At 41.6% G+C, this 26876-nt stretch overlaps 30 pseudogenes; all 30 read right to left on the bottom strand.

The window, feature by feature from the left end:
* Window positions 1-15: 15 nt before the first annotated feature.
* Window positions 16-134, bottom strand: LOC142699913 (5S ribosomal RNA; annotated as a pseudogene).
* Window positions 135-201: 67 nt separating this feature from the next.
* Window positions 202-320, bottom strand: LOC142699883 (5S ribosomal RNA; annotated as a pseudogene).
* Window positions 321-573: 253 nt separating this feature from the next.
* Window positions 574-692, bottom strand: LOC142699942 (5S ribosomal RNA; annotated as a pseudogene).
* A 67-nt stretch (window positions 693-759) lies between these two features.
* Window positions 760-878, bottom strand: LOC142699923 (5S ribosomal RNA; annotated as a pseudogene).
* Window positions 879-945: 67 nt separating this feature from the next.
* LOC142699949 (5S ribosomal RNA) lies at window positions 946-1064 on the bottom strand (annotated as a pseudogene).
* Window positions 1065-1131: 67 nt separating this feature from the next.
* Window positions 1132-1250, bottom strand: LOC142699904 (5S ribosomal RNA; annotated as a pseudogene).
* A 67-nt stretch (window positions 1251-1317) lies between these two features.
* LOC142699934 (5S ribosomal RNA) lies at window positions 1318-1436 on the bottom strand (annotated as a pseudogene).
* Window positions 1437-1503: 67 nt separating this feature from the next.
* On the bottom strand, window positions 1504-1622 carry LOC142699939 (5S ribosomal RNA; annotated as a pseudogene).
* A 253-nt stretch (window positions 1623-1875) lies between these two features.
* On the bottom strand, window positions 1876-1994 carry LOC142699955 (5S ribosomal RNA; annotated as a pseudogene).
* Window positions 1995-2061: 67 nt separating this feature from the next.
* LOC142699975 (5S ribosomal RNA) lies at window positions 2062-2180 on the bottom strand (annotated as a pseudogene).
* A 67-nt stretch (window positions 2181-2247) lies between these two features.
* LOC142699941 (5S ribosomal RNA) lies at window positions 2248-2366 on the bottom strand (annotated as a pseudogene).
* Window positions 2367-2433: 67 nt separating this feature from the next.
* On the bottom strand, window positions 2434-2552 carry LOC142699945 (5S ribosomal RNA; annotated as a pseudogene).
* A 67-nt stretch (window positions 2553-2619) lies between these two features.
* LOC142699928 (5S ribosomal RNA) lies at window positions 2620-2738 on the bottom strand (annotated as a pseudogene).
* A 67-nt stretch (window positions 2739-2805) lies between these two features.
* On the bottom strand, window positions 2806-2924 carry LOC142699951 (5S ribosomal RNA; annotated as a pseudogene).
* Window positions 2925-2991: 67 nt separating this feature from the next.
* On the bottom strand, window positions 2992-3110 carry LOC142699931 (5S ribosomal RNA; annotated as a pseudogene).
* A 67-nt stretch (window positions 3111-3177) lies between these two features.
* Window positions 3178-3296, bottom strand: LOC142699926 (5S ribosomal RNA; annotated as a pseudogene).
* A 67-nt stretch (window positions 3297-3363) lies between these two features.
* LOC142699881 (5S ribosomal RNA) lies at window positions 3364-3482 on the bottom strand (annotated as a pseudogene).
* Window positions 3483-3549: 67 nt separating this feature from the next.
* Window positions 3550-3668, bottom strand: LOC142699938 (5S ribosomal RNA; annotated as a pseudogene).
* Window positions 3669-3735: 67 nt separating this feature from the next.
* LOC142699940 (5S ribosomal RNA) lies at window positions 3736-3854 on the bottom strand (annotated as a pseudogene).
* Window positions 3855-3921: 67 nt separating this feature from the next.
* On the bottom strand, window positions 3922-4040 carry LOC142699986 (5S ribosomal RNA; annotated as a pseudogene).
* Window positions 4041-4107: 67 nt separating this feature from the next.
* On the bottom strand, window positions 4108-4226 carry LOC142699983 (5S ribosomal RNA; annotated as a pseudogene).
* A 67-nt stretch (window positions 4227-4293) lies between these two features.
* LOC142699937 (5S ribosomal RNA) lies at window positions 4294-4412 on the bottom strand (annotated as a pseudogene).
* Window positions 4413-4478: 66 nt separating this feature from the next.
* Window positions 4479-4597, bottom strand: LOC142699953 (5S ribosomal RNA; annotated as a pseudogene).
* Window positions 4598-4664: 67 nt separating this feature from the next.
* Window positions 4665-4783, bottom strand: LOC142699903 (5S ribosomal RNA; annotated as a pseudogene).
* A 1750-nt stretch (window positions 4784-6533) lies between these two features.
* LOC142699924 (5S ribosomal RNA) lies at window positions 6534-6652 on the bottom strand (annotated as a pseudogene).
* A 67-nt stretch (window positions 6653-6719) lies between these two features.
* LOC142699911 (5S ribosomal RNA) lies at window positions 6720-6838 on the bottom strand (annotated as a pseudogene).
* A 253-nt stretch (window positions 6839-7091) lies between these two features.
* LOC142699973 (5S ribosomal RNA) lies at window positions 7092-7210 on the bottom strand (annotated as a pseudogene).
* Window positions 7211-7277: 67 nt separating this feature from the next.
* Window positions 7278-7396, bottom strand: LOC142699897 (5S ribosomal RNA; annotated as a pseudogene).
* A 67-nt stretch (window positions 7397-7463) lies between these two features.
* LOC142699974 (5S ribosomal RNA) lies at window positions 7464-7582 on the bottom strand (annotated as a pseudogene).
* A 67-nt stretch (window positions 7583-7649) lies between these two features.
* Window positions 7650-7768, bottom strand: LOC142699894 (5S ribosomal RNA; annotated as a pseudogene).
* Between the last annotated feature and the right edge of the window lie 19108 nt (window positions 7769-26876).

The raw sequence follows: 26876 nt of genomic DNA, 5'->3' as shown, positions 1-26876 counted from the left end.
AACGACATAATAAAAATTCAACCGCACCACGGATTCCCAGACAGTCTCCCACACTGCTACTAGCGAGGCCTTAAGCTGTGTAACTTCTGCGATCTGACGAGAGCAGGCACATTCAGCTTAGAATGGCCATTGACATTAAATGCTTTAATCCATAGTCCTTTTTAATCGATTGTGAAACAAAATCTAAACGACATAATAAAAATTCAACCGCACCACGGATTCCCAGACAGTCTCCCACACTGGTACTAGCGAGGCCTTAAGCTGTGTAACTTCTGCGATCTGACGAGAGCAGGCACATTCAGCTTAGAATGGCCATTGACGTTCAATGCTTTAATCCATAGTCCTATTTAATCTATTGTGAAACAAAATCTAAACGACATAATAAAAAGTGAACCGCCCCACGGATTCCCAGACAGTCTCCCACACTGGTACTAGCAAGGACTTAAGCTGTGTAACTTCGGCGATCTGACGAGAGCAGGCACATTCAGCTTAGAATGGCCATTGACATTAAATACTTTAATCCATAGTCCTTTTTAATCGATTGTGAAACAAAATCTAAACGACATAATAAAAAGTCAACCGCACCACGGATTCCCAGACAGTCTCCCACACTGGTACTAGCGAGGCCTTAAGCTGTGTAACTTCTGCGATCTGACGAGAGCAGGCACATTCAGCTTAGAATGGCCATTGACATAAAATGCTTTAATCCATAGTCCTTTTTAATCGATTGTGAAACAAAATCTAAACGACATAATAAAAAGTCAACCGCACCACGGATTTCCAGACAGTCTCCCACACTGGTACTAGCGAGGCCTTAAGCTATGTAACTTCTGCGATCTGACGAGAGCAGGGACATTCAGCTTAGAATGGCCATTGACGTGAAATGCTTTAATCCATAGTCCTATTTAATCTATTGTGAAACAAAATCTAAACGACATAATAAAAAGTCAACCGCACCACGAATTCCCAGACAGTCTCCCACACTGGTACTAGCGAGGCCTTAAGCTGTGTAACTTCTGCGATCTGACGAGAGCAGGGACATTCAGCTTAGAATGGCCATTGACATTAAATGCTTTAATCCATAGTCCTTTATAATCGATTGTGAAACAAAATCTAAACGACATAATAAAAATTCAACCGCACCACGGATTCCCAGACAGTCTCCCACACTGGTACTAGCGAGGCCTTAAGCTGTGTAATTTCTGCGTTCTGACGAGGGCAGGCACATTCAGCTTAGAATGGCCATTGACGTTCAATGCTTTAATCCATAGTCCTATTTAATCTATTGTGAAACAAAATCTAAACGACATAATAAAAAGTCAACCGCCCCACGGATTCCCAGACAGTCTCCCACACTGGTACTAGCAAGGACTTAAGCTGTGTAACTTCGGCGATCTGACGAGAGCAGGCACATTCAGCTTAGAATGGCCATTGACATTAAATACTTTAATCCATAGTCCTTTTTAATCGATTGTGAAACAAAATCTAAACGACATAATAAAAAGTCAACCGCACCACGAATTCCCAGACAGTCTCCCACACTGGTACTAGCGAGGCCTTAAGCTGTGTAACTTCTGCGATCTGACGAGAGCAGGCACATTCAGCTTAGAATGGCCATTGACATTAAATGCTTTAATCCATAGTCCTTTTTAATCGATTGTGAAACAAAATCTAAACGACATAATAAAAAGTCAACCGCACCACGGATTCCCAGACAGTCTCCCACACTGGTACTAGCGAGGCCTTAAGCTGTGTAACTTCTGCAATCTGACAAGAGCAGGCACATTCAGATTACAATGGCCATTGACATTAAAAGCCTTAATCCATAGTCCTATTTAATCTATTGTGAAACAAAATCTAAACAACATAATAAAAAGTCAACCGCACCACGGATTCCCAGACAGTCTCCCACACTGGTACTAGCGAGGCCTTAAGCTGTGTAACTTCTGCGATCTGACGAGAGCAGGGACATTCAGCTTAGAATGGCCATTGACATTAAATGCTTTAATCCATAGTCCTTTATAATCGATTGTGAAACAAAAACTAAACGACATAATAAAAATTCAACCGCACCACGGATTCCCAGACAGTCTCCCACACTGGTACTAGCGAGGCCTTAAGCTGTGTAACTTCTGCGTTCTGACGAGAGCAGGCACATTCAGCTTAGAATGGCCATTGACGTTCAATGCTTTAATCCATAGTCCTATTTAATCTATTGTGAAACAAAATCTAAACGACATAATAAAAAGTCAACCGCACCACGGATTCCCAGACAGTCTCCCACACTGGTACTAGCGAGGCCTTAAGCTGTGTAACTTCTGCGATCTGACGAGAGCAGGCACATTCAGCTTAGAATGGCCATTGACATTAAATGCTTTAATCCATAGTCCTTTTTAATCTATTGTGAAACAAAATCTAAACGACATAATAAAAAGTCAACCGCACCACGGATTCCCAGACAGTCTCCCACACTGGTACTAGCGAGGCCTTAAGCTGTGTAACTTCTGCGTTCTGACGAGAGCAGGCACATTCAGCTTAGAATGGCCATTGACGTTCAATGCTTTAATCCATAGTCCTATTTAATCTATTGTGAAACACAATCTAAACGACATAATAAAAAGGCAACCGCACCACGGATTCCCAGACAGTCTCCCACACTGGTACTAGTGAGGCCTTAAGCTGTGTAACTTCGGCGATCTAACGAGAGCAGGCACATTCAGCTTAGAATGGCCATTGACATTAAATGCTTTAATCCATAGTCCTTTTTAATCGATTGTGAAACAAAATCTAAACGACATAATAAAAAGTCAACAGCACCACGGATTCCCAGACAGTCTCCCACACTGGTACTAGCGAGGCCTTAAGCTGTGTAACTTCTGCAATCTGACGAGAGCAGGGACATTCAGCTTAGAATGGCCATTGACATTAAATGCTTTAATCCATAGTCCTTTATAATCGATTGTGAAACAAAAACTAAACGACATAATAAAAAGTCAACCGCACCACGGATTCCCAGACAGTCTCCGACACTAGTACTAGCGAGGCCTTAAGCTGTGTAACTTCTGCGATCTGACGAGAGAAGGCACATTCAGCTTAGAATGGCCATTGACATTAAATGCTTTAATCCATAGTCCTTTTTAATCGATTGTGAAACAAAATCTAAACGACATAATAAAAAGTCAACCGCACCACGGATTCCCAGACAGTCTCCCTCACTGGTACTAGCGAGGCCTTAAGCTGTGTAACTTCTGCGATTTGACGAGAGCAGGCACATTCAGCTTAGAATGGCCATTGACATTAAATGCTTTAATCCATAGTCCTTTTTAATCGATTGTGAAACAAAATCTAAACGACATAATAAAAAGTCAACCGCACCACGGATTCCCAGACAGTCTCCCACACTGGTACTAGCGAGGCCTTAAGCTGTGTAACTTCTGCGTTCTGACGAGAGCAGGCACATTCAGCTTAGAATGGCCATTGACGTTCAATGCTTTAATCCATAGTCTTATTTAATCTATTGTGAAACACAATCTAAACGACATAATAAAAAGGCAGCCGCACCACGGGTTCCCAGACAGTCTCCCACACTGGTACTATCGAGGCCTTAAGCTGTGTAACTTCGGCGATCTGACGAGAGCAGGCACATTCAGCTTAGAATGGCCATTGACATTAAATGCTTTAATCCATAGTCCTTTTTAATCGATTGTGAAACAAAATCTAAACGACATAATAAAAAGTCAACAGCACCACGGATTCCCAGACAGTCTCCCACACTGGTACTAGCCAGGCCTTAAGCTGTGTAACTTCTGCGATCTGACGAGAGCAGGGACATTCAGCTTAGAATGGCCATTGACGTTAAATGCTTTAATCCATAGTCCTATTTAATCTATTTTGAAACAAAATCTAAACAACATAATAAAAAGTCAACCGCACCACGGATTCCCAGACAGTCTCCCACACTGGTACTAGCAAGGCCTTAAGCTGTGTAACTTCTGCGATCTGACGAGAGCAGGGACATTCAGCTTAGAATGGCCATTGACATTAAATGCTTTAATCCATAGTCCTTTTTAATCGATTGTGAAACAAAATCTAAACGACATAATAAAAATTCAACCGCACCACGGATTCCCAGACAGTCTCCAACACTAGTACTAGCGAGGCCTTAAGCTGAGTAACTTCTGCGTTCTGACGAGAGCAGGCACATTCAGCTTAGAATGGCGATTGACGTTAAATGCTTTAATCCATAGTCCTATTTAATCTATTGTGAAACAAAATCTAAACGACATAATAAAAAGTCGACCGCACCACGGATTCCCAGACAGTCTCCCACACTTGTACTAGCGAGGCCTTAAGCTGTGTAACTTCTGCGATCTGACGAGAGCAGGCACATTCACCTTAGAATGGCCATTGACATTAAAAGCCTTATCCATAGTCCTATTTAATCTATTGTGAAACAAAATCTAAACAACATAATAAAAAGTCAACCGCACCACGGATTCCCAGACAGTCTCCCACACTGGTACTAGCGAGGCCTTAAGCTGTGTAACTTCTGCGATCTGACGAGAGCAGGGACATTCAGCTTAGAATGGCCATTGACATTAAATGCTTTAATCCATAGTCCTTTTTAATCGATTGTGAAACAAAATCTAAACGACATAATAAAAAGTCAACCGCACCACAGATTCCCAGACAGTCTCCCACACTGGTACTAGCGAGGCCTTAAGCTGTGTAACGTCTGCGATCTGACGAGAGCAGGGACATTCAGCTTAGAATGGCCATTGACATTAAATGCTTTAATCCATAGTCCTTTTTAATCGATTGTGAAACAAAATCTAAACGACATAATAAAAAGTCAACCGCACCACGGATTCCCAGACAGTCTCCCACACTGGTACTAGCGAGGCCTTAAGCTGTGTAACTTCTGCGATCTGACGAGAGCAGGGACCGGCTCCGTCGCACACCCCCTAGCGGGTCCGGTAGGTTACCCCACCCCTTCCGGAACAGCATCATATGACGCGCACGTAGAAGGATTGTGATTGGTGCTCGCTGAAGTCAAGATGTGATTGGCGCATTCGGCATTGTGGGCGTGTTCATGCCCGTAGAATGAATGTGATTGGTGCGCGCTGAAGCCATGATGTGATTGGTGCGTACTGAGTTGTGGGCTTGTTCATTGAACAGAAGTATGCCCTGACATGCCTGGAACGCGTCCGAACATGTTTTCTGCGGTTTTCTGAAACTATAAGTATACCTGTGTGCATGACAAGGTTACACTTTGAATAATGATTGTGATTGGTGCTCCCTGTAACCAAGGCATGACCAGGGTTATATCTGAACACGTTATTCACAAATTGTTTAAATAAAAGCTCAATTTGTTCTTTTTGTATAAACACATAAAATGGATTGGTAAATTTATTGTAAAGAAATAAAATACAAAATAAAACACCCGGGTGGGATTTGAAACCACAGCAGCTTATGTGTCTATTGGATTTTTAAGGCTAACGCCTTAAATCACTTGGGCACCCTGGTATAGGACAGATTGTGTGGAAATAGTGTATTAAGGAGATGATTCAGATGGAATTTTAGTTCAGGTGTAGCTAACATTGCGAAGCAATGTACATTTGACATAGTCAACCATTAAGGTAATGTCAAAACCAAATAAAAAGCAGACGTATATTTCAACATACATTCGTTTATTTTATAAAAACAAAAGCGTACTACAGTTGAAAAGGTAGAGTTATAAATATATGTCAGGCAAATAATGGCACATTTATAAAAAAGAGGCATTTAGTGAATATTTACAGAACAAATACACGTACAGATCAAAATACACAGGAACAACAAATATTTGCAGCTAAACAATGACAGGCACCGCCTATATACACAACTCCACAGTTACATAGTTAACCAATTTACAACAGGCAATACCATATCAAAGCGTCTTCTTGACAGTCACCGACCTGGGAGTCCAGATAAACTTGGGGAACCTAAAGAAACATTGAGGGGTGTAGAATGTCTTTTCTGAAGTGTTAAGGGCTCAGTCACGGGTGAATTATCAGACATATTGTTAAGCATTTTTAAATGGTCCAGATGCTGTCTAGTAGCTGCATTAACAGCAATTGTAGATGGCACATTTAACTCAGCCATGGAACCCAGAAAACTGTTCCAACCGGCACCACGGATTCCCAGACAGTCTCCCACACTGGTACTAGCGAGGCCTTAAGCTGTGTAACTTCTGCGATCTGACGAGAGAAGGCACATTCAGCTTAGAATGGCCATTGACGTTAAATGCTTTAATCCATAGTCCTATTTAATCTATTGTGAAACAAAATCTAAACGACATAATAAAAAGTCAACCGCACCACGGATTCCCAGACAGTCTCCCACACTGGTACTAGCAAGGCCTTAAGCTGTGTAACTTCTGCGATCTGACGAGAGAAGGCACATTCAGTTTAGAATGGCCATTGACAATAAATGCATTAATCCATAGTCCTATTTAATCTATTGTGAAACAAAATCTAAACGACATAATAAAAAGTCAACCGCACCACGGATTCCCAGAGAGTCTCCCACCCTGGTACTAGCGAGGCCTTAAGCTGTGTAACTTCTGCGATCTGACGAGAGCAGGCACATTCAACTTAGAATGGCCATTGACATTAAATGCTTTAATCCATAGTCCTTTTTAATCGATTGTGAAACAAAATCTAAACGACATAATAAAAAGGCAACCGCACCACGGATTCCCAGACAGTCTTCCACACTGGTACTAGCGAGGCCTTAAGCTGTGTAACTTCTGCGATCTGACGAGAGCAGGGACATTCAGCTTAGAATGGCCATTGACATAAAATGCTTTAATCCATAGTCTTTTTTAATCGATTGTGAAACAAAATCTAAACTACATAATAAAAATTCAACCGCACCACGGATTCCCAGACAGTCTCCCACACTGGTACTAGCGAGGCCTTAAGCTGTGTAACTTCTGCGATGTGACAAGAGCAGGCACATTCAGCTTAGAATGGCCATTGACGTTAAATGCTTTAATCCATAGTCCTATTTAATCTATTGTGAAACAACATCTAAACAACATAATAAAAAGTCAACTGCACCACGGATTCCCAGACAGTCTCCCACACTGGTACTAGCGAGGCCTTAAGCTGTGTAACTTCTGCGATCTGACGAGAGCAGGGACATTCAGCTTAGAATGGCCATTGACATTAAATGCTTTAATCCATAGTCCTTTTTAATCGATTGTGAAACAAAATCTAAACGACATAATAAAAATTCAACCGCACCACGGATTCCCAGACAGTCTCCCACACTGGTACTAGCGAGGCCTTAAGCTGTGTAACTTCTGCGATCTGACGAGAGCAGGGACATTCAGCTTAGAATGGCCATTGACATTAAATGCTTTAATCCATAGTCCTTTTTAATCGATTGTGAAACAAAATCTAAACGACATAATAAAAATTCAACCGCACCACGGATTCCCAGACAGTCTCCCACACTGGTACTAGCGAGGCCTTAAGCTGTGTAACTTCTGCGTTCTGACGAGAGCAGGCACATTCAGCTTAGAATGGCCATTGACGTTAAATGCTTTAATCCATAGTCCTATTTAATCTATTGTGAAACAAAATCTAAACGACATAATAAAAAGTCAACCGCACCACGGATTCCCAGACAGTCTCCCACACTGGTACTAGCGAGGCCTTAAGCTGTGTAACGTCTGCGATCTGACGAGAGCAGGGACATTCAGCTTAGAATGGCCATTGACATTAAATGCTTTAATCCATAGTCCTTTTTAATCGATTGTGAAACAAAATCTAAACGACATAATAAAAAGTCAACCGCACCACGGATTCCCAGACAGTCTCCCACACTGGTACTAGCGAGGCCTTAAGCTGTGTAACTTCTGCGATCTGACGAGAGCAGGGACCGGCTCCGTCGCACACCCCCTAGCGGGTCCGGTAGGTTACCCCACCCCTTCCGGAACAGCATCATATGACGCGCACGTAGAAGGATTGTGATTGGTGCTCGCTGAAGTCAAGATGTGATTGGCGCATTCGGCATTGTGGGCGTGTTCATGCCCGTAGAATGAATGTGATTGGTGCGCGCTGAAGCCATGATGTGATTGGTGCGTACTGAGTTGTGGGCTTGTTCATTGAACAGAAGTATGCCCTGACATGCCTGGAACGCGTCCGAACATGTTTTCTGCGGTTTTCTGAAACTATAAGTATACCTGTGTGCATGACAAGGTTACACTTTGAATAATGATTGTGATTGGTGCTCCCTGTAACCAAGGCATGACCAGGGTTATATCTGAACACGTTATTCACAAATTGTTTAAATAAAAGCTCAATTTGTTCTTTTTGTATAAACACATAAAATGGATGGGTAAATTTATTGTAAAGAAATAAAATACAAAATAAAACACCCGGGTGGGATTTGAAACCACACCAGCTTATGTGTCTATTGGATTTTTAAGGCTAACGCCTTAAATCACTTGGGCACCCTGGTATAGGACAGATTGTGTGGAAATAGTGTATTAAGGAGATGATTCAGATGGAATTTTAGTTCAGGTGTAGCTAACATTGCGAAGCAATGTACATTTGACATAGTCAACCATTAAGGTAATGTCAAAACCAAATAAAAAGCAGACGTATATTTCAACATACATTCGTTTATTTTATAAAAACAAAAGCGTACTACAGTTGAAAAGGTAGAGTTATAAATATATGTCAGGCAAATAATGGCACATTTATAAAAAAGAGGCATTTAGTGAATATTTACAGAACAAATACACGTACAGATCAAAATACACAGGAACAACAAATATTTGCAGCTAAACAATGACAGGCACCGCCTATATACACAACTCCACAGTTACATAGTTAACCAATTTACAACAGGCAATACCATATCAAAGCGTCTTCTTGACAGTCACCGACCTGGGAGTCCAGATAAACTTGGGGAACCTAAAGAAACATTGAGGGGTGTAGAATGTCTTTTCTGAAGTGTTAAGGGCTCAGTCACGGGTGAATTATCAGACATATTGTTAAGCATTTTTAAATGGTCCAGACGCTGTCTAGTAGCTGCATTAACAGCAATTGTAGATGGCACATTTAACTCAGCCATGGAACCCAGAAAACTGTTCCAACCGGCAGGGACTTTGCTTGCGGTGATGTTACGGTTCTGTGTAACAGTGCGGATTAAGTCCAGTATATTAGAGCCGGGTATAACACCGCCTTTATAAACAAATTCACCTTTCTCATTCCAGGCAGTAGTCTGCTTGGCTTGTGACATTTTACAGAGTAACAATGCAGCATTTTTCTTATAGCGGTCGTTTACAGAGCTAATAATCTCACTAATCACAGGATCGGCGATGTCCAAAGATTTCAATGGGGTAGATTGTAAAGGCGGCGGCATTGTTGGGTCAGATACATCAGGAGGCATTAAAAGAGTTAGGGTATGTTCACACGGCAGCGTCCGTAACGGCTGAAATTACGGGGCTGTTTTCAGGAGAAAACAGCTCCGTAATTTCAGTCGTAATGGCATGTTGAGGCGCTGTTTGCTGCGTCCATTACGGACGTTAAATGGAGCTGGTTTTCCATGGAGTCCATGGAAGACGGCTCCATTTACGTCTGAAGAAGTGACAGGCACTTCTTTGAACCGGGCGTCTTTTTTACACCCCGCCTTTTGACAGCGGGACGTAAAAAAAATGCCCGTGTGCACAGAACATCGTAAGACCCATTCTAATGAATGGGCAGATGTTTGCCAACGCTATCGAGGCGCATTTTCGGACGTAAATCAAGGCGTAAAACGCCTGAATTACGTCCGTAAATAAGCCGTGTGAACATACCCTTAAGCTCGTCTTTTCCTGTTTAAGTTGCTTAGTGTGCAACAAGTATTTCTGCAGCACAGTTGTATACCTCTTGATCTTTTCATCTTCTAATAAATTGTTTTTTTGAAGTTTCTCAGAAATTTCTGAATCGAGTCTTTGTGTAAACGAAATATGTTTGTCGTCGTTATTGAGAGAATTTCTCTGTAAACGATCCAAATCGTGTTTAGGAACCATGTACCAGGTGAAACGGAGGAGAACCGTGGATTAAACCCAAAATTACAGAAAAAGGGAGAGTTGCCCACGGCAACACTGTGCGCAACAAGAGTGGTGAACGAGCCGAGTCAAACCAGGAGTGTACGAGGTGCCAAACGCAGAGAAGGAGAGTAGTGAACAAGCCGAGTCAAACCAGGAGTGTACGAGGTACCAAACGCAGAGCAGGAGAGTAGTCAGTAAGCCAGGGTCAATATGAAGCAGGGACAAATAGTTCAAGAAGCTGCAGCAGGGCCAGGAAACCAACAGAGAAGAATCACAAGCAAGGAGGAACAGGAAAGGCAGGTATAAATAGACAGAGGGCGGGAGCTAGCTCCGTCTGGCCAGGCTGTGATAGGCTCTCCCACTCCTAAGCCTGCCATCCTGAGTGGTGGAAGATGGAGTCAGTCTCACAGACATAGAAGCAGGTGCAGACTGATTACATATGGGCGTTGACACAGAAGCTGTGCCTGGCAGATCCTTTACAGGTAAAGTCGGATTTGAAAATACGTTTGGTGTATACAAATTTCTGTGTTTTCTGCAAAGGTCGTGTCTCTATCTGCCAATGCCGTTTATATCTGACAATGCCCGTCTGACGCACCACAATTTTTTTTTTGTTCCTCGGGGTCAGTGTGTAAAGGATAGTCCATATGATTGCGAATCTGTACAGACATGATATGGTAAATCAATAACTACAAGTCAAACAAATGCATCAAAACGAAATATATCTCGCGAGTCAGTACCATATAAATTTATGCAATGGCACTTTGGTGAAACAGTTTTTTGGTCTGATTTAAAAAGCGAGATCAAACAAACAGTAAGGGCTATTGAAGATTTATTGTTGCCTAGTGTCTCTAATAACGGTATTTATACTTGTAGAGTCGCAAAACTTAGAAAAAACCTTAACCCTGCCAAAAATGCATTTCAAAGTGGCATCGCTAGCCTGACAGCTTGTGGAATTGACTTAAACGAAAGACCGTTGATAGATTTATGGTGCACAGACCTCACCCAGACAGCCGCCATCGGTTCTGATGTAGAGGGTCTCGTAGATGAATATAAATTCTGGCTGGGTTTAAAGGCTATTGCTAGAGCTTTTGTCGAGGTCTTACACGTTCTATATGACTTTGGTGCTCTCAAACGATCTAAACGTTCTGAATTGAAATGAAAAATCACAAGTTGTAGTGGTGATTTTCACAAAGGTTTAAAAGCACTAAATCAATTCTGACTAGATATGTCTAGGAACGGCCTTAAATGGTGTAGAGAACGGATGACGACACGCAGACGACCAACGAACTATAGGTATAGTGTGTCTGCCAAGAGAGCGGTAAAAGCAACGAACCACATGTATCGTAGGTCTGTAAAGAAAGTGGTAAAAACTTCTTAGACGCCGAAAAGGGCCATACAGTATACAAAATATTGACGAAGAGGTAGGTTTCAGAACAAATACCCCTAAGAATTTTGGGCCTTTAGCGGCAGAATGTCTAACACCTCCTACACATAATGAAACAGCGCCGGATGCATCACCCGTACGCCAATAGTCTCCTGAGCCAGAGAATGTTGTTGAAGTACCCGTACAGCATGAATTAAATAACCCCAACGGTGCTGCAGAAGAGCCTGTAGTTTTGGAGCTCATCAACCAGTACCGTAGGGATATTGTCAATTTTAATGCTGTTGAGCATTATCAGCACTTCAGATTTGCGACTATAGACCGTTTACCGTTCTTTGATCTGGCCCTCCGCGGTGTGCATAGCACTATACAGGCACTCTTAAACCAACTGAGGGCCGACGTGGGGCACAACGATTTTGTTCAGTTAAGACTAGCAGGCGATGGCTTCAATGGTCCTTTGTATTCTACCAAAAGAACCATAGACGCCTTTGATGCAGATTCATTTTTGAATGCTGTGGTCAATTTACTGCAGAGTAACGCTGAACTTATTGGGAATGGGACATTAAGACTGGTTGTTACAATTGTTAGAAACAGAGTCGGCGGTTTTATGACACGCATACGGCTTAGATCGACCCCTTACAGCCGAATTATTAAAACAAAGAGACGTTGGCTTTATGTTTTATACAACGCAGATAACAATTTATGTCTGGCTGCCAGTCTCTGTGCCCTTTTAGACAACGAAAATGTTGCGGACTCTGTATTGTTGGCGATGCCTCCGAAATGCATAGGACTTTGGGCATACCCGATGACAGGTTAGTCAGTTTTAGCGACATACCTGCATTTGAATGTGACCATTAAGATCTATTATCATCACCAGGGTGAATGGCACTGTTTCCACCTCGAAACACTGCAAAGACAAAGTTCTGTTTCTATTACATGATGCAGAGCATTACTACGGTATCAAAAACTTAAAATTATTCTTTGGCTTTAACTACTTTTGCGACTACTGCCACACGCCTTTTCATCACAAAAATAACCATTCATGACGTTATTTTTGTAAAGCTTGTCAAAGAAAGACATGTGTTGAGGAAAAGGGTATGTCTCCTAGGTGTCCCAGCTGCCGTACATTTTGCCGTTCACACGTTTGTTTAAAGGTCCACATAAATCTTGTCCGCCTGAAAAAAATAGATTGTAAACTTAAGGAATACTGCGATTCGTGCGACGAATAGGTTTCTAAGATAAACCAGCACGAATGTGTAGGTTTAGAATTTCAAATTTGCCACGCCGTGATTGACACTTTTGAAGGGCATGTTTGTTATTTGAGAAAAATTACGCCGGATGAGTCGATGGAAAGATACATTTTTTATGACTTTGAGTGTATGCAGGAGACCGGTATACATATACCAAATTATGCATACGCATTACCGTTAGCTTCGGAGAAGTCCTGGGAATTTCACGGCTTAAAGAGGCTCTGTCACCAGATTATAAGTGCCCTATCTCCTACATAATCTGATCGGCGCTGTAATGTAGATAACAGCAGTGGTTTTTATTTTGAAAAACGATCATTTTTGAGCAAGTTATGAGCAATTTTAGATTTAGTTTCTTAATGCCCAACTGGGCGTGTTTTTACTTTGGTCAGCCTCATACACCTCTTTACAACACCCACTTGGTCAAATCAGCATCAAACACTTCTCATTGTTCCAGCCCAGCTTCTTTCACTGCACAATCACACTGTGCTGTGGATCATGCTGGGCTGGAACAATGAGAAGTGTATGACACTGATTGGTCACGGATTGGTCAGCCTCATACACCTCCTTACAACACCCACTTGGTCAAAAGTAAAAACACGCCCAGTTGGGCATTAAGAAACTCAATCTAAAATTGCTCATAACTTGCTCAAAAATGATCGTTTTTCAAAATAAAAACCACTGTTGTTATCTACATTACAGCGCCGATCAGATTATGTAGGAGATAGAGCATTTATAATCTGGTGACAGAGCCTCTTTAACGTGTCTGGAGGATATTGTAAAAAAATTCATAGACACTGCTTTCCGTGGCTACACGTTTATAGCTCATAATGTCGGACTTATTGGCCAGAGGTGGTAAATTACTTTGTGTCACAGTGTCTGATTTAGGAATTAGGTTTATCGATTCTTTATATTTCCTGCCCATGAGTCTTAGTAAGCTACCACAGGCGTTGGATTTCACAGGCTCCAAAGGTTATTTCCCACACTTTTTTAACAAGGCGGCTAATCAAAATTACATTGGTACTATGCCTTCTGTAGACCAATATGGTTTTGAAACCATGATGCCTGATGAGAAAGTGAAATTCACGACTTGGTACGCTGATAACGAAAACTACGTATTCGATTTTCAGACTGAGCTTAAAGAATACTGTATTCAGGATGTTAAAATTCTAAAAGATGCTTGCTTATGTTACAGAAAAAGTATAATTGAAATGACAAAAAAAACGACAACTAAATTTAACGCGGATGGTGAACTTGACACAGAAACACAAGAGATTGATCCTTTTCTACTCGCTACACTGGCTTCTGTATGCATGGCTATGTGCAGGTTAAAATTTTTACCTAGAGACACCGTAGCCATTGTACCATCAGACAATTACCACAAGGGGCAAAAAAGATTTTCAACGGCTTCTATGCAGTGGTTACTTTATGTAGAACATAAGGAGGGTATTAACAAACAACACGCTTTAAAGGGCGGTGAGAATTCCGTCGATAGATATTTTTTGAATGGTTATGCGCTAATTAACGGCTCTAAGGTCGCCTTTGAATTCCAGGGCTGTTTTTATCACGGCTGTCCTTTGTGCTACAATGAAAAAGCTTTTAACAATGTGATGCAGACAACCTACGGCCAATTGTATCACAAAACTAATGTCAAAACACATTTTCTAAAATGTAACGGTTATGTGGTGCATGAAATGTGGGAACATGACTGGGTTAGTATGTTAGAGACGGACAAAGACTTACAAGTTTTTCTTCTTGAAAAAAGTTTCCCGCAGCCTATGAATCCCCGTGATGCTCTTTATGGTGGCCGTACCAACACTATTAAATTATACCACAAAACTGCCCCTGGTGAGCGTATACACTACTATGATTTCACCAGTTTGTACCCCTATGTCAACAAAACTAAGCAGTATCCTGTCGGCCATCCAGTTATCATTTATGATAATTTTAAGCATTTTGGCTTTGCTAGAGTAAAAGTTTGCCCGCCGCAAGGTTTATATTTTCCGGTCCTGCCTATTAAAATGAATAACAAACTCCTGTTCCCCTTGTGCCGTACTTGTGCTACTAATGAACTGAAGACCCCTTGCATACACACGGATGATGAGCGGTCACTGACCGGTACTTGGTGCACTATTGAAATTCAAAAGATCTTAAAGAAAGGTTACACGCTTTGCGAAATTTTTGAAATTTAACATTTTGTAGCATAGACAACTAAATTGTTTGAATTTTACATTAACCCCTTCCCGCACCTTGGCGTAAATGCACGTCCAGGTGAGCAGTAACTTCGTGCACCTGGGCGTGCAGTTACGTCCGTGCTTTAACAATTAACCGCCGCGCGCCGCTACACCGCTGCGGCGATGCGGTGGTCGATTGCGATCACCACATCGGTGAGGTTTACTGCGGATCGGCAGCCCCCCACATGTATTTGCGGGGGCTGGCGATCCTTATCATGGCAACCAGAGGCCAGACAATGACTTCCGGGTTGCCATGTACGGAAGCCTCGGAGGATCAGCCTCCGGCCATTCCTCCAATGCTTCCTGTCAGTGTGAGTGTTACGTCACAATGACAGTTAGAACACATTACACTACGTGTGTAGTGTAATGTGTTCTAGCAGCGATCAGAGCTGCAAGTCTAAGTGTCCCCTAGTGGGACAAGTAAAAAAAGTAAAAAAAAGATAATAAAAATGTTTTTAAAAAGTGTAAAAATAAAAGTTAGAAGTGATAAACAAAGAATGCTTTTTTTCCTATAATAAGTCTTTTATTATAGGAAAAAAATTAACACGTTAAAAAAAGTACACATATTTGGTATCGCCGCATTCATAATGACCCCAACTATAAAACTGTAATATTATTTTTCCTGCACGGTGAAAACCGCGAAAAAATAAACGAAAAACAGTGCCCGAATCACAATTTTTTGGTTACGAACCCTCCCAAAATATACAATAAAAAGTGATCAAAAAGTCGCATGTACGCCAAAATAATACCAATACAAACTACATCCCGTCCCGCAAAAAACAAGCCCTTACACCGCTTTTTTGAATGAAAAATAAAAAGGTTATCGCTCTCAGAATATGGCGACACAAAAATTTATTTATTTTATAAATAAGTGATTTTATTGCACAAACGCTGCAAAACATTAAAAAAAATTATATACATCTGGTATCGCTGTAATCGTATCGACCCGCAGAATAAAGTATAATGGTCATTTATAGCCCAGGGTGAAGGCCATAAAAAAACAGATAAAAAACATTGTCAGAATTGATGGTTTTTGGTCACTTTGCTTGCCAAAAAATGGAATAAAACGTGATCCAAAAAATTTCTGGTACCCCAAAATAGAACCAATGAAAACTACAGATTGTCCCGCAAAGAATAAACCCTCACACGGCTCCGGTGGAGAAAAAATAAAACTGTTCTGGCTCTCAGAATATGGCGATGCAAAATGTGCAGTGTTCCAAAAGCGGATAAGATCAGCGACACCGGCCACATATCTGCGGATTATTATTTATTTACTGCATTATTATACCCTCTTATTATACCCTGATGTATATGTCCCCACATTATAACAACTACCAAGCAAACTCTGTGCCCCAAAAGCCAAATGGCGTCCCTCCCTTCTGAGCCCTGCAGCGTGCCTAAACACCAATTTACGTCCACAGATATGGCATCGCCATACCCAGGAGAACCCGGTTAATATTTTATGAGGTATTTGTCTTCAGTGGCACAAACTGGGCACAACATGTAGTGCACTAAAATGGCATATGAGTGGAACATTTTAATTTTCACTCCGCACCATGCGCTGCGCATTAACCCCTTCGCGCACCACAACATAGCATGTCGTAGTGTGGGGGGTGATGTATGGAGTGTCTCACGTGAAAAATAAAGAATTTAAACCGGCAAAATCGCTGTTTTTTTGGACACCTTGGCTCTACCTAAAAATTTAATAAAAAGTGTTCAAAAAGTTGTATGTACGAAAACATGGTACCACTGAAAACGAACGCTTGTCCCTCAATAAATAAGCCCTCATACCGCTCTATTGACTGAAAAATAAAAAAAGTTGTGGCTCTTGGAAAGCGGGGAGGAAAAAACTAAAAAGGAAAATAAAAAAATGGATCAGTCCAGAAAGGGTTAATTACTTTCTAATGAAAAAACATTTATGACCACACGTGGGGTATAGCCGTACTCGGGAGAAATTGCTTTACAAATGTTGGGCAGATTTTTCCCCCTTTATCCTTTGTGAAATTGAAAAAAATGCAACATTTTAGTGGAAGAAATGTTGATATTCATTTTCACGGCCTAATTCTAATAAATCCTGCAAAAGATTTGTGGGGTCTAAATGCCCACTATATCCCTAGATAGATTCTTTAAGTGGTGTAATTTCCACTTTTGGGGGGTTTCCACTGTTTTGGCCTCTCATGGGCTTTGCAAATGCAACATGGCACCCAAAAACCATTTCAGCAAAATTTGAGATCCAAAAGCCAAATAGCGCTCCTTCCCTTCTAAGCCTTGCTGTGGGTCCAAACAGCAGTTTATTACCACATATGGCATATTTCCGTAATCGGGAGAAATAGTTTTACAAATGTTGGGGTGCTTTTTCTCCTTTATTCCTTGTAAAAATTAAAAATGCCTACCTTTTTTCAGAAAAAAAGTCGATTTTTACCTTTACAGAATAATTCCAATGAATTCAGCAAAACAACCGTGGGGTCAAAATGCTAACTTTACCCCTAGAAAAATTCCTTGATGAGTGTAGTTTCCAAAATGGGGTAACTTTCCGGGGGTTTCCACTATTTTGTTCCCTCCAGTGCATTTCAAACGCGGCATGGCACTGAAAACTATTCCAGCAAAATCAGAATTTCAAAATCCAAATGGTGCTCCTTCCCTTCTGAGTCCTGCTGTGGGTCCAAACAGCAGTTTATTACCACATATGGGGTATTGCTATAATCAGGAGAAATTGCTTTACATATGTTGGGGTGTTTTTTCTCTTTTATTCCTTGAAAAAATTAAACATTTCTAAATTTTTTCAGAAAAAAAGGAGATTTTCATCTTCACAAACTAATTCAAATAAATTTAGCAAAAAAACTGTGGGTTCAAAATGCTAACTATACCCCTAGATAAATTCCCTGAGGGGTGTAGTTTCCAAAATGAGGTCACTTTTGGGGGTCTTTATTGTTTTGGCCCCACAAGACCTCTTCAAACCTGACAGGAGTCCCCAAAATCCACTAGGTGCTCCTTTGCTTCTGAGGCCTGTATTTCAGTCCATGACCGCACTAGGGCCACATGTGGGGTATTTCTAAAAACTGCAGAATCTGGGCAATAAATAATAAGTTACATTTCTTGGGTAAAACCTTCTGTGGTATAGAAAAAAATGTATTATAAATGAATTTTGTAAAAAAAAAATGAAATTTTTAACTTTCACCTCTACTTTGCTTTAATTCCTGTGAAACGCCTAAAGGGTTAATACACTTTCTGAATGCTGTTTTGAATACTTTGAGGGGTGCAGTTTTCAAAATGGGGTAATTTATGGGGACTTTCTAATATATAAGGCTCTCAAAGCCACTTCAGAACTGAACTGGTCCGCTGCTAAAGTTCTAAGTCTTGTAACGTCCTATAAAAATAAAAGAATGTTCAAAAAACGATGCCAAACTAAAGTAGACATATGGGAAATGTTAACTAGTAACTATTTTGTGTGGTATTACTATCTATTTTACAAGCAGATACATTTAAATTTAGAAAAATGCTAATTTTTGCAAATTTTCTCCAAATCAAGCATTGTGACAAATCTTGATGTGCTTTTTGCCTACACATTTTTGCAACAATACGAGGTGTCTTCATTGGATTTTTTAGATGATGAGACAGCCATGATCAGTTGGAAGAACACAAAAGCTTGTCCTAGCTTGGCACGTAATACAAATGTTTTTATCGCTTGCTTTACAACCGCTTATGCGCACCTAGAGTTGTACAATGTTTTGGACTCTCTGCAAGAGAGATGCCTCTACCATGACACTGACTCTGGTATTTTTGTCAGCAAAAGGGATGACTGGAATCCTCCGTTTGGTGATTATCTAGGTGACCTGACTAGTGAACTGTCTAACAACACCTACATTACAGAATATGTATCTGCAGGCCCCAAGACTTACAGATACAAATTAACGACTGGTAAGACGACTTTAAAAGTGGAAGGCATAACCCTGAAAGCTGCCAATGTGGAGCTCATTAACTTTGACAGCTTAAAAGACCTAGTGTTGGACTATCCTTTACACACTGACCCCAAGGAACAAAAAAAATTTGTGGTGTGTCAGACGGGCATTGTCAGAAATAAATGGCATTGGCAGATAGAGACACGACCTTTGCAGAAAACACAGAAATTTGTATACACCAAACGTATTTTCAAATCTGACTTTACCACTATACCTTTTTAGTTATTGAGTTTTTATTGTAATGGATGTAAGACTACAACATCCATTTTCATGCATACTGTCTGGCCCCTCTAATTCAGGTAAGAACTATTTTGTTATGCAACATTTACGCAACGACAGCGCGACATTGTCGCATAGACCTGATAACATTTGTATGGTTTTATTCCTTCTGGTAGCCTTGGTATGACAATTTATTATGTACAATACCCAATATTCATTTTATGGAGGGGTTGCCTCAATCTTTTAACAATGATGATTTGTTTCCGCCTAGTAAAGTTAATTTAACAATTGTTGATGACCTGATGGACGTTGCCGGCGATAGCACTGAGCTTTAAAAAGCATTCACCAAGTATGTGCACCACAGAAACCTTAGCATCCTGTACCTAGTACAAAATATATTTTGTCAAGGTAAATGCAGTCACACTATTAATTTAAACACAAAATATATGGTTCTTTTTAAAAACCCCAGGGACAAACTACAAATAACTTTAGCCCATCAAATGTACCCTGGAAAGTCACAGTTCTTTTTAGAGGCTTTTGAAGACGCGACCCATAAATCCTACGGTTATTTAAAGGTGGATTTAAGGGCTGCAACTCCTGATGAGTACAGTTTAAGAACCGGTCTCTTCACGCCTGACACGCCCTCTTTATACGTTTATAAAAGAAAATCTAAAAGGCGCTGACTTACTGGGATATGTTCATTCGTGTAAGATCCTTTGAAGGCTGTAGGTATGTCTGAGCAGATAGGCCGCAATTGGCAGAGCTTAAAAGCGCGCCATGTAGGTATTCTCAAAAATTGGCAGAATGTTATAAAAACCCTAAGCAGTAGTAGTGGTTTTATTGGCTCCCTGCTGGGTTTTGCTATAACTCTGCTGACTGGACTTCTGACTAACCGATAATGGAATATGCAGAGAAAATGTACATGGTTCCTAAACACGATTTGGAGCGTTTACAGAGAAATTCTCTCAATAACGACGACAAACATATTTCGTTTACACAAAGACTCGATTCAGAAATTTCTGAGAAACTCCAAAAAAACTATTTATTAGAAGATGAAAAGATCAAGAGGTATACCACTATGCTGCAGAAATACTTGTTGCATACTACGCAACTTAAACAGGAAAAGACGCGCTTAACTCTTTTAATGCCTCCTGATGTATCTGACCCAACAATGCCGCCGCCTTTACAATCTACCCCATTGAAATCTTTGGACATCGCCGATCCTGTGATTAGTGAGATTATTAGCTCTGTAAACGACCGCTATAAGAAAAATGCTGCATTGTTACTCTGTAAAATGTCACAAGCCAAGCAGACTACCGCCTGGAATGACATAGGCGAATTTGTTTATAAAGGCGGTGTTATACCCGGCTCTAATATACTGGACTTAATCCGCACTGTTACACAGAACCATAACATCACCGCAATCAAAATCTATATCAAAATTGTAAGGATGCACTCCAATTTGTTGGTGCTATTTAGGTTCGGGTTTGAGTACGCACACTATAGATTTATAAAATAAACCTAAAGCACTCCAGGAACACTTGAATTTTTTTATTTAAATTTTTTTATTTTTCATTCCAAATAGTATCTTAGAACAATATTTTAGAGCACGCGATAACAACAAATGTTTCGGCCCAACCAAGGCCTTTCTCACAATCGCTGTGGGAGAATAAAAAGAGGAGGAGCTAGCGCCCTATATCTGGATCCGTTCAGGAACCATAGTCACACTGGCTTACCTAGAGCGTCTGGTAGACGCCTGCACACCACTCTTCCTTCAATATCACATGCAGGTATGTCGCTTCTGACACTATCACGCTGTATCATGGTTTTTTGTATCCTGCCTCTATTATTTCTTATTATTTCACACTATACCTTACCCTCTCCCCTATTCACTACTCTGCATTACCGGTACTTTATGGTATGGTCCTGAGGGGTATTTTGCCAATACCTCTCCTACAGGTTCTTATATGTATTTTTGTCAATACCTCTTCGATATATACTTTGTGATCTGCATACCTTTAATGGTTTTGTTATAGATTTTCAAATGGAAATTTAACTAAAAATAAGAATCATCTATATGTTACTTGTTTACATTTGTCACAAATGAGGAGTCTAATCTGTACACGTCATATATTATAGACCAGGTCTATGGTCATTTGTTTATAATGGCTATGTTCATTTATTATTTAATTGTGTTTCGCTGCTTTTTTAGATATTTAATTTGCTTATGTATCCTCTATATTTTTTATTTCTATTTGAGAGATACAGTGGAGGAAATAAGTATTTGATCCCTTGCTGATTTTGTAAGTTTGCCCACTGTCAAAGTCATGAACAGTCTAGAATTTTTAGGCTAGGTTAATTTTACCAGTGAGAGATAGATTATATAAAAAAAAATAAAAAAAAATAACATTCTCAAAATTATATATATTTATTTGCATTGTGCACAGAGAAATAAGTATTTGATCCCCTACCAACCATTAAGAGTTCAGCCTCCTCCAGACCAGTTACACGCTCCAAATCAACTTGGTGCCTGCATTAAAGACAGCTGTCTTACATGGTCACCTGTATAAAAGACTCCTGTCCACAGACTCAATTAATCAGTCTGACTCTAACCTCTACAACATGGGCAAGACCAAAGAGCTTTCTAAGGATGTCAGGGACAAGATCATAGACCTGCACAAGGCTGGAATGGGCTACAAAACCATAAGTAAGGCGCTGGGTGAGAAGGAGACAACTGTTGGTGCAATAGTAAGAAAATGGAAGACATACAAAATGGCTGTCAATCGACATCGATCTGGGGCTCCATGCAAAATCTCACCTCGTGGGGTATCCTTGATCCTGAGGAAGGTGAGAGCTCGGCCGAAAACTACACGGGGGAACTTGTTAATGATCTCAAGGCAGCTGGGACCACAGTCACCAAGAAAACCATTGGTAACACATTACGCCGTAATGGATTAAAATCCTGCAGTGCCCGCAAGGTCCCCCTGCTCAAGAAGGCACATGTACAGGCCCGTCTGAAGTTTGCAAATGAACATCTGGATGATTCTGAGAGTTATTGGGAGAAGGTGCTGTGGTCAGATGAGACTAAAATTGAGCTCTTTGGCATTAACTCAACTCACCATTTTTGGAGGAAGAGAAATGCTGCCTATGACCCAAAGAACACCGTCCCCACTGTCAAGCATGGAGGTGGAAACATTATGTTTTGGGGGTGTTTCTCTTCTAAGGGCACAGGACTACTTCACCGCATCAATGGAAGAATGGATGGAGCCATGTACCGTCAAATCCTGAGTGACAACCTCCTTCCCTCCACCAGAACATTAAAAATGGCTCGTGGCTGGGTCTTCCAGCACGACAATGACCCGAAACATACAGCCAAGGCAACAAAGGAGTGGCTCAAAAAGAAGCACATTAAGGTCATGGAGTGGCCTAGCCAGTCTCCAGACCTTAATCCCATCGAAAACTTATGGAGGGAGCTGAAGATCCGAGTTGCCAAGCGACAGCCTCGAAATCTTAATTATTTACAGATGATCTGCAAAGAGGAGTGGGCCAAAATTCCATCTAACATGTGTGCAAACCTCATCATCAACTACTAAAAATGTCTGACTGCTGTGCTTGCCAACAAGGGTTTTGCCACCAAGTATTAAAGTCTTGTTTGCCAAAGGGATCAAATACTTATTTCTCTGTGCACAATGCAAATAAATATATATAATTTTGACAATGTGATTTTTTTTAATTTTTTTTTATATAATCTATCTCTCACTGGTAAAATTAACCTAGCCTAAAAATTCTAGACTGTTCATGTCTTTGACAGTGGGCAAACTTACAAAATCAGCAAGGGATCAAATACTTATTTCTTTCACTGTATATATTATATCCTTGTTTCTTTTTATTCTCACACAGCGATTGTGAGAAAGGCCTTGGTTGGGCCGAAACGTTTGTTGTTATCGCTTGCTCTAAAATATTGTTCTAAGATACGATTTGGAATGAAATATAAAAAAATGTAAATAAAAAAATTCAAGTGTTCCTGGAGTGCTTTAGGTTTATTTTATAAATCACCGCAAGCAAAGCCCCTGCCGGTTGGAACAATTTTCTGGGTTCCATGGCTGAGTTAAATGTGCCGTCTACAATTGTTGTTAATGCCGCTACTAGACAGCGTCTGGACCATTTAAAAATGCTTAACAATATGTCTGATAATTCACCCGTGACTGAGCCCTTAACACTTCAGAAAATACATTCTACACCCCTCAATGTTTCTTTAGGTTCCCCAAGTTTATCTGGACTCCCAGGTCGGTCACTGTCGAGACGACGCTTTGATATGGTATTGCCTGTTGTAAATTGGTTAACTATGTAATTGTGGAGTTGTGTATATCGGCGGCGCCTGTCATTGTTTCGCTGCAAATATATGTTGTTCCTGTATATTTTGATCTGTACGTGTATTTGTTCTGTAAATATTCACTAAATGCCTCTTTTTTATAAAAGTGATATTATTTGCCTGACATATTTTTATAACTCTACCTTTTCAACTGTCGTACGCTATTGTTTTTATAAAATAAACTAATTTATGTTGAAATATACGTCTGCTTTTTATTTGGTTTTGACATTACCTTAATGCTTGACTACGTCAAATGTACATTGCTTCGCAATGTTAGCTACGCCTGAACTAAAATTCCATCTGAATCATCTCCTTACTACACTACTTCATATTATTCTATTTTCACATGACCAATCCTATACCAGGGCGGCCGAGTTGTTTAAGGTGTTGGACTTAAAAATCCAATTGGCATATAAGCCGGTGTGGGGATCGAATCCCACCCCAGGTAGTCCTTTTAAGCATTATTTTATTTTTTTACCCATCCATTTTATGTGTTTATACAAAAAGAACAAATTGATCTTTTTTTCAAATAATTTGTGAATAACGTGTTCAGATATAACCCTGGTCATGCCTTGGTTACGGCGCGCACCAATCACAATCATTATTCAAAATGTAACCCTGTCATGCGCACAGGTATACGTATAGTTTCAGAAAACAGCAGAAAACATATTCGGACGCGTTCCAGGCATGTCAGGGCATGTTTCTGTTCAATGAACAAGCCCACAACTCGGTACACGCCAATCACATCATGGCTTTAGCACGCACCAATTACATTCATTCTACGGGCATGAACACGCCCAAAATGTAACCCTGTCATGCGCACAGGTATACGTATAGTTTCAGAAAACCGCAGAAAACATATTCGGACGCGTTCCAGGCATGTCAGGGCATGTTTCTGTTCAATGAACAAGCCCACAACTCGGTACACGCCAATCACATCTTGGCTTCAGCGAGCACCAAACACAATCCTTCTACGTGCGCGTCATGTGATGCTGTTCCGTAAGGGGCGGGGTCACCTACCGGACCCGGAAGGGGGTGTTCGACGGATACGGAAGAGGCGGTGAATATTTCAGCCGGAACCGGAAGGGTGTGGTCTTGGAAATACCGGTACCGGAAGAGGCGTGTCGCGGAACCGGAAGGGTGTGGTCTGGGGAACCCCAGTTCCGGAAGAGGCGTGTCATTATTTCAGCCGGAAACTGAAGGTCGTGGTCTGGGGAGGCACCTAATAGCAAATATCAAAGGTTGGGGCGTGACTAGGGCGTGGCTAACATATAGCCACGCCCTAGCCATGCCCTAAAGGGGTGTGGCACCTGTCAAAACTAGTTTGACGACTTATATAGCTCTATATTACTCAGGGCCGGCCTTAGGGTAGATGGCGTCCCATGCGAAATTATCTTTCGGCGCCCCACGCCATTATAAAAAATGCCCCATAAAAAAGCATAATTCCCCCCCACAGTATAATGCCCTATATAGTGCCCCCACACAGTGTAATGCCCCTTTAGTGCCCCACACACAGTATAATAATATAATATATTATAAGGCTTGGTTCACACACCTTATTTATGGACGTAATTCGGGTGTTTTAGCCCAGAATTACGTCCGAAATACGGCTCCAAAGCGGCAGCAAACATATGCCCATTCATTTGAATGGGTCTAACGATGTTCTGTGCCGACGGTCATTTTTTTTTAAAAAGACGCCCGCGTCAAAGAAGTGCCTGTCACTTCTTGAGAAAAAATTGGAGCCATTTTCCATTGACTCCATGGAAAAAAAGCTCCAATTACGTCCGTAATGGACGCAGCGAAAGACGCCTGCACATGCCATTACGTCAGATATTGCGGAGCTGTTTTATCCTGAAAACAGCTCCGTGATTTCAGCCGTAACGGCCGTGTACGTGTGAACATACCCTTACGCATTCAAGGACACAGTATTTTGTCCTCTAATTGTGCCCACACAGTGTTATGCCCCCTAAGTGCCGCACACATTATATTGCCCCCTGTAGTGCCCCTACACAGTATGATGTCCGCTTAGTGGCCTCCACAGAGTATAATGCCCCCACAGCCCCCCTTGTAGAAAGTGCCCCCTGTAGATTGTGCCGTACAGCCTCCCTGTAGACAGTGCCATAATCCCCCACCTCCTCCTTGTAGACAGTGCCATACAGCCCCCACCTGCCCCTTGTAGAGTGTCATACAGCCCCTCCTCCCTCTTGTACACAGTGCCCCCCACCTCCCCCTTGTAGACAATGTCATACAGCCCCCACGCCCTTTTGTAGACAGTGTCAAACAGCACCCACCTCCCCCTTGTAGAGAGTGACATACAGCCCCCACATCCCCCTTGTAGACAGTGCCATACTGTCCCCCACCCCCTTGTAGACAGTGCCATACAGCCCCACCTCCTTGTAGATGGTGCTATACAGCCCCACCTCCTTGTAGATGGTGCCATACAGCCCCCACCTCTCCTTTGTAGACAGTGCAATTTTTTTACTCATCTAGGCCCCGTTCCCACGGCGAATGGAGCTGATCCACAATGCCGATGACAGGATCCTTGCGTAGGCCGGCTTGATCCAGAGCTGTCATCACGCCGACTGCTATGGGATCCTGTACCTGCGCCTCATAGGCTGCAGGTGCCTCTGTAGCCTGGTACAGAGTTTCCTGACCTTAGAGAAAGACAGAAAATAGCTAAAAATAAGCACTACATTCTTAGGGTATGTTCACACAGCGTTTTTTGTAAGGCAGAAAAAAATCTGCTTTTGAATTGACAGCGTTATTTGATGGGGGTTTTTTGCGTTTTTTTTTTAAGCCGTTGAAGCAAATGCAAAAGACGCAGCAAAAAAAAGCTCCAAACGAGAGCCACAGCTATTTTCTTCCTACTATTAATTTCAATTGGAGGTCAGAGGTGGAAACCACTTGAAGACCATCAGCCCCCCCCCCCTCACTCACAGTGAAATAACCATCAGCCCGCCACTCACAGTAAAATGACCATCAGCCCCTCCACTCACAGTAAAATGACCATCAGCCCCACACTGACAGTATAACGACCATCAGCCCCCACTCACAGGAAAATTACCATCAACCCGCCACTCAGATGCCCCCTGTAGATAGTGCCACACATCCCCCTTGAAGGTAGTGCCACTCACAGATGCCCCCTGTAGATAGTGTCGCACAGCCCCCTTGTAGGTCGTGCCACACAGCCCCCTGTAGGTCGTGCCACACAGCCCCTTGTAGGTCGTGCCACACAGCCCCCTGTAGATAGTGTCGCACAGCCCCCTTGTAGGTCGTGCCACACAGCCCCCTGTAGTTCGTGCCACACAGCCCCTTGTAGGTCGAGCCACACAGCCCCCTGTAGATAGGGTCGCACAGCCCCCTTGTAGGTCGTG

This window comes from Rhinoderma darwinii, unplaced genomic scaffold (assembly GCF_050947455.1).
Source record: "Rhinoderma darwinii isolate aRhiDar2 unplaced genomic scaffold, aRhiDar2.hap1 Scaffold_1724, whole genome shotgun sequence".
Taxonomy (NCBI): domain Eukaryota; kingdom Metazoa; phylum Chordata; class Amphibia; order Anura; family Rhinodermatidae; genus Rhinoderma; species Rhinoderma darwinii.
The sequence above is the reverse complement of the archived record's forward strand: the minus strand, read 5'-3'. Positions and strand labels throughout refer to the sequence as shown.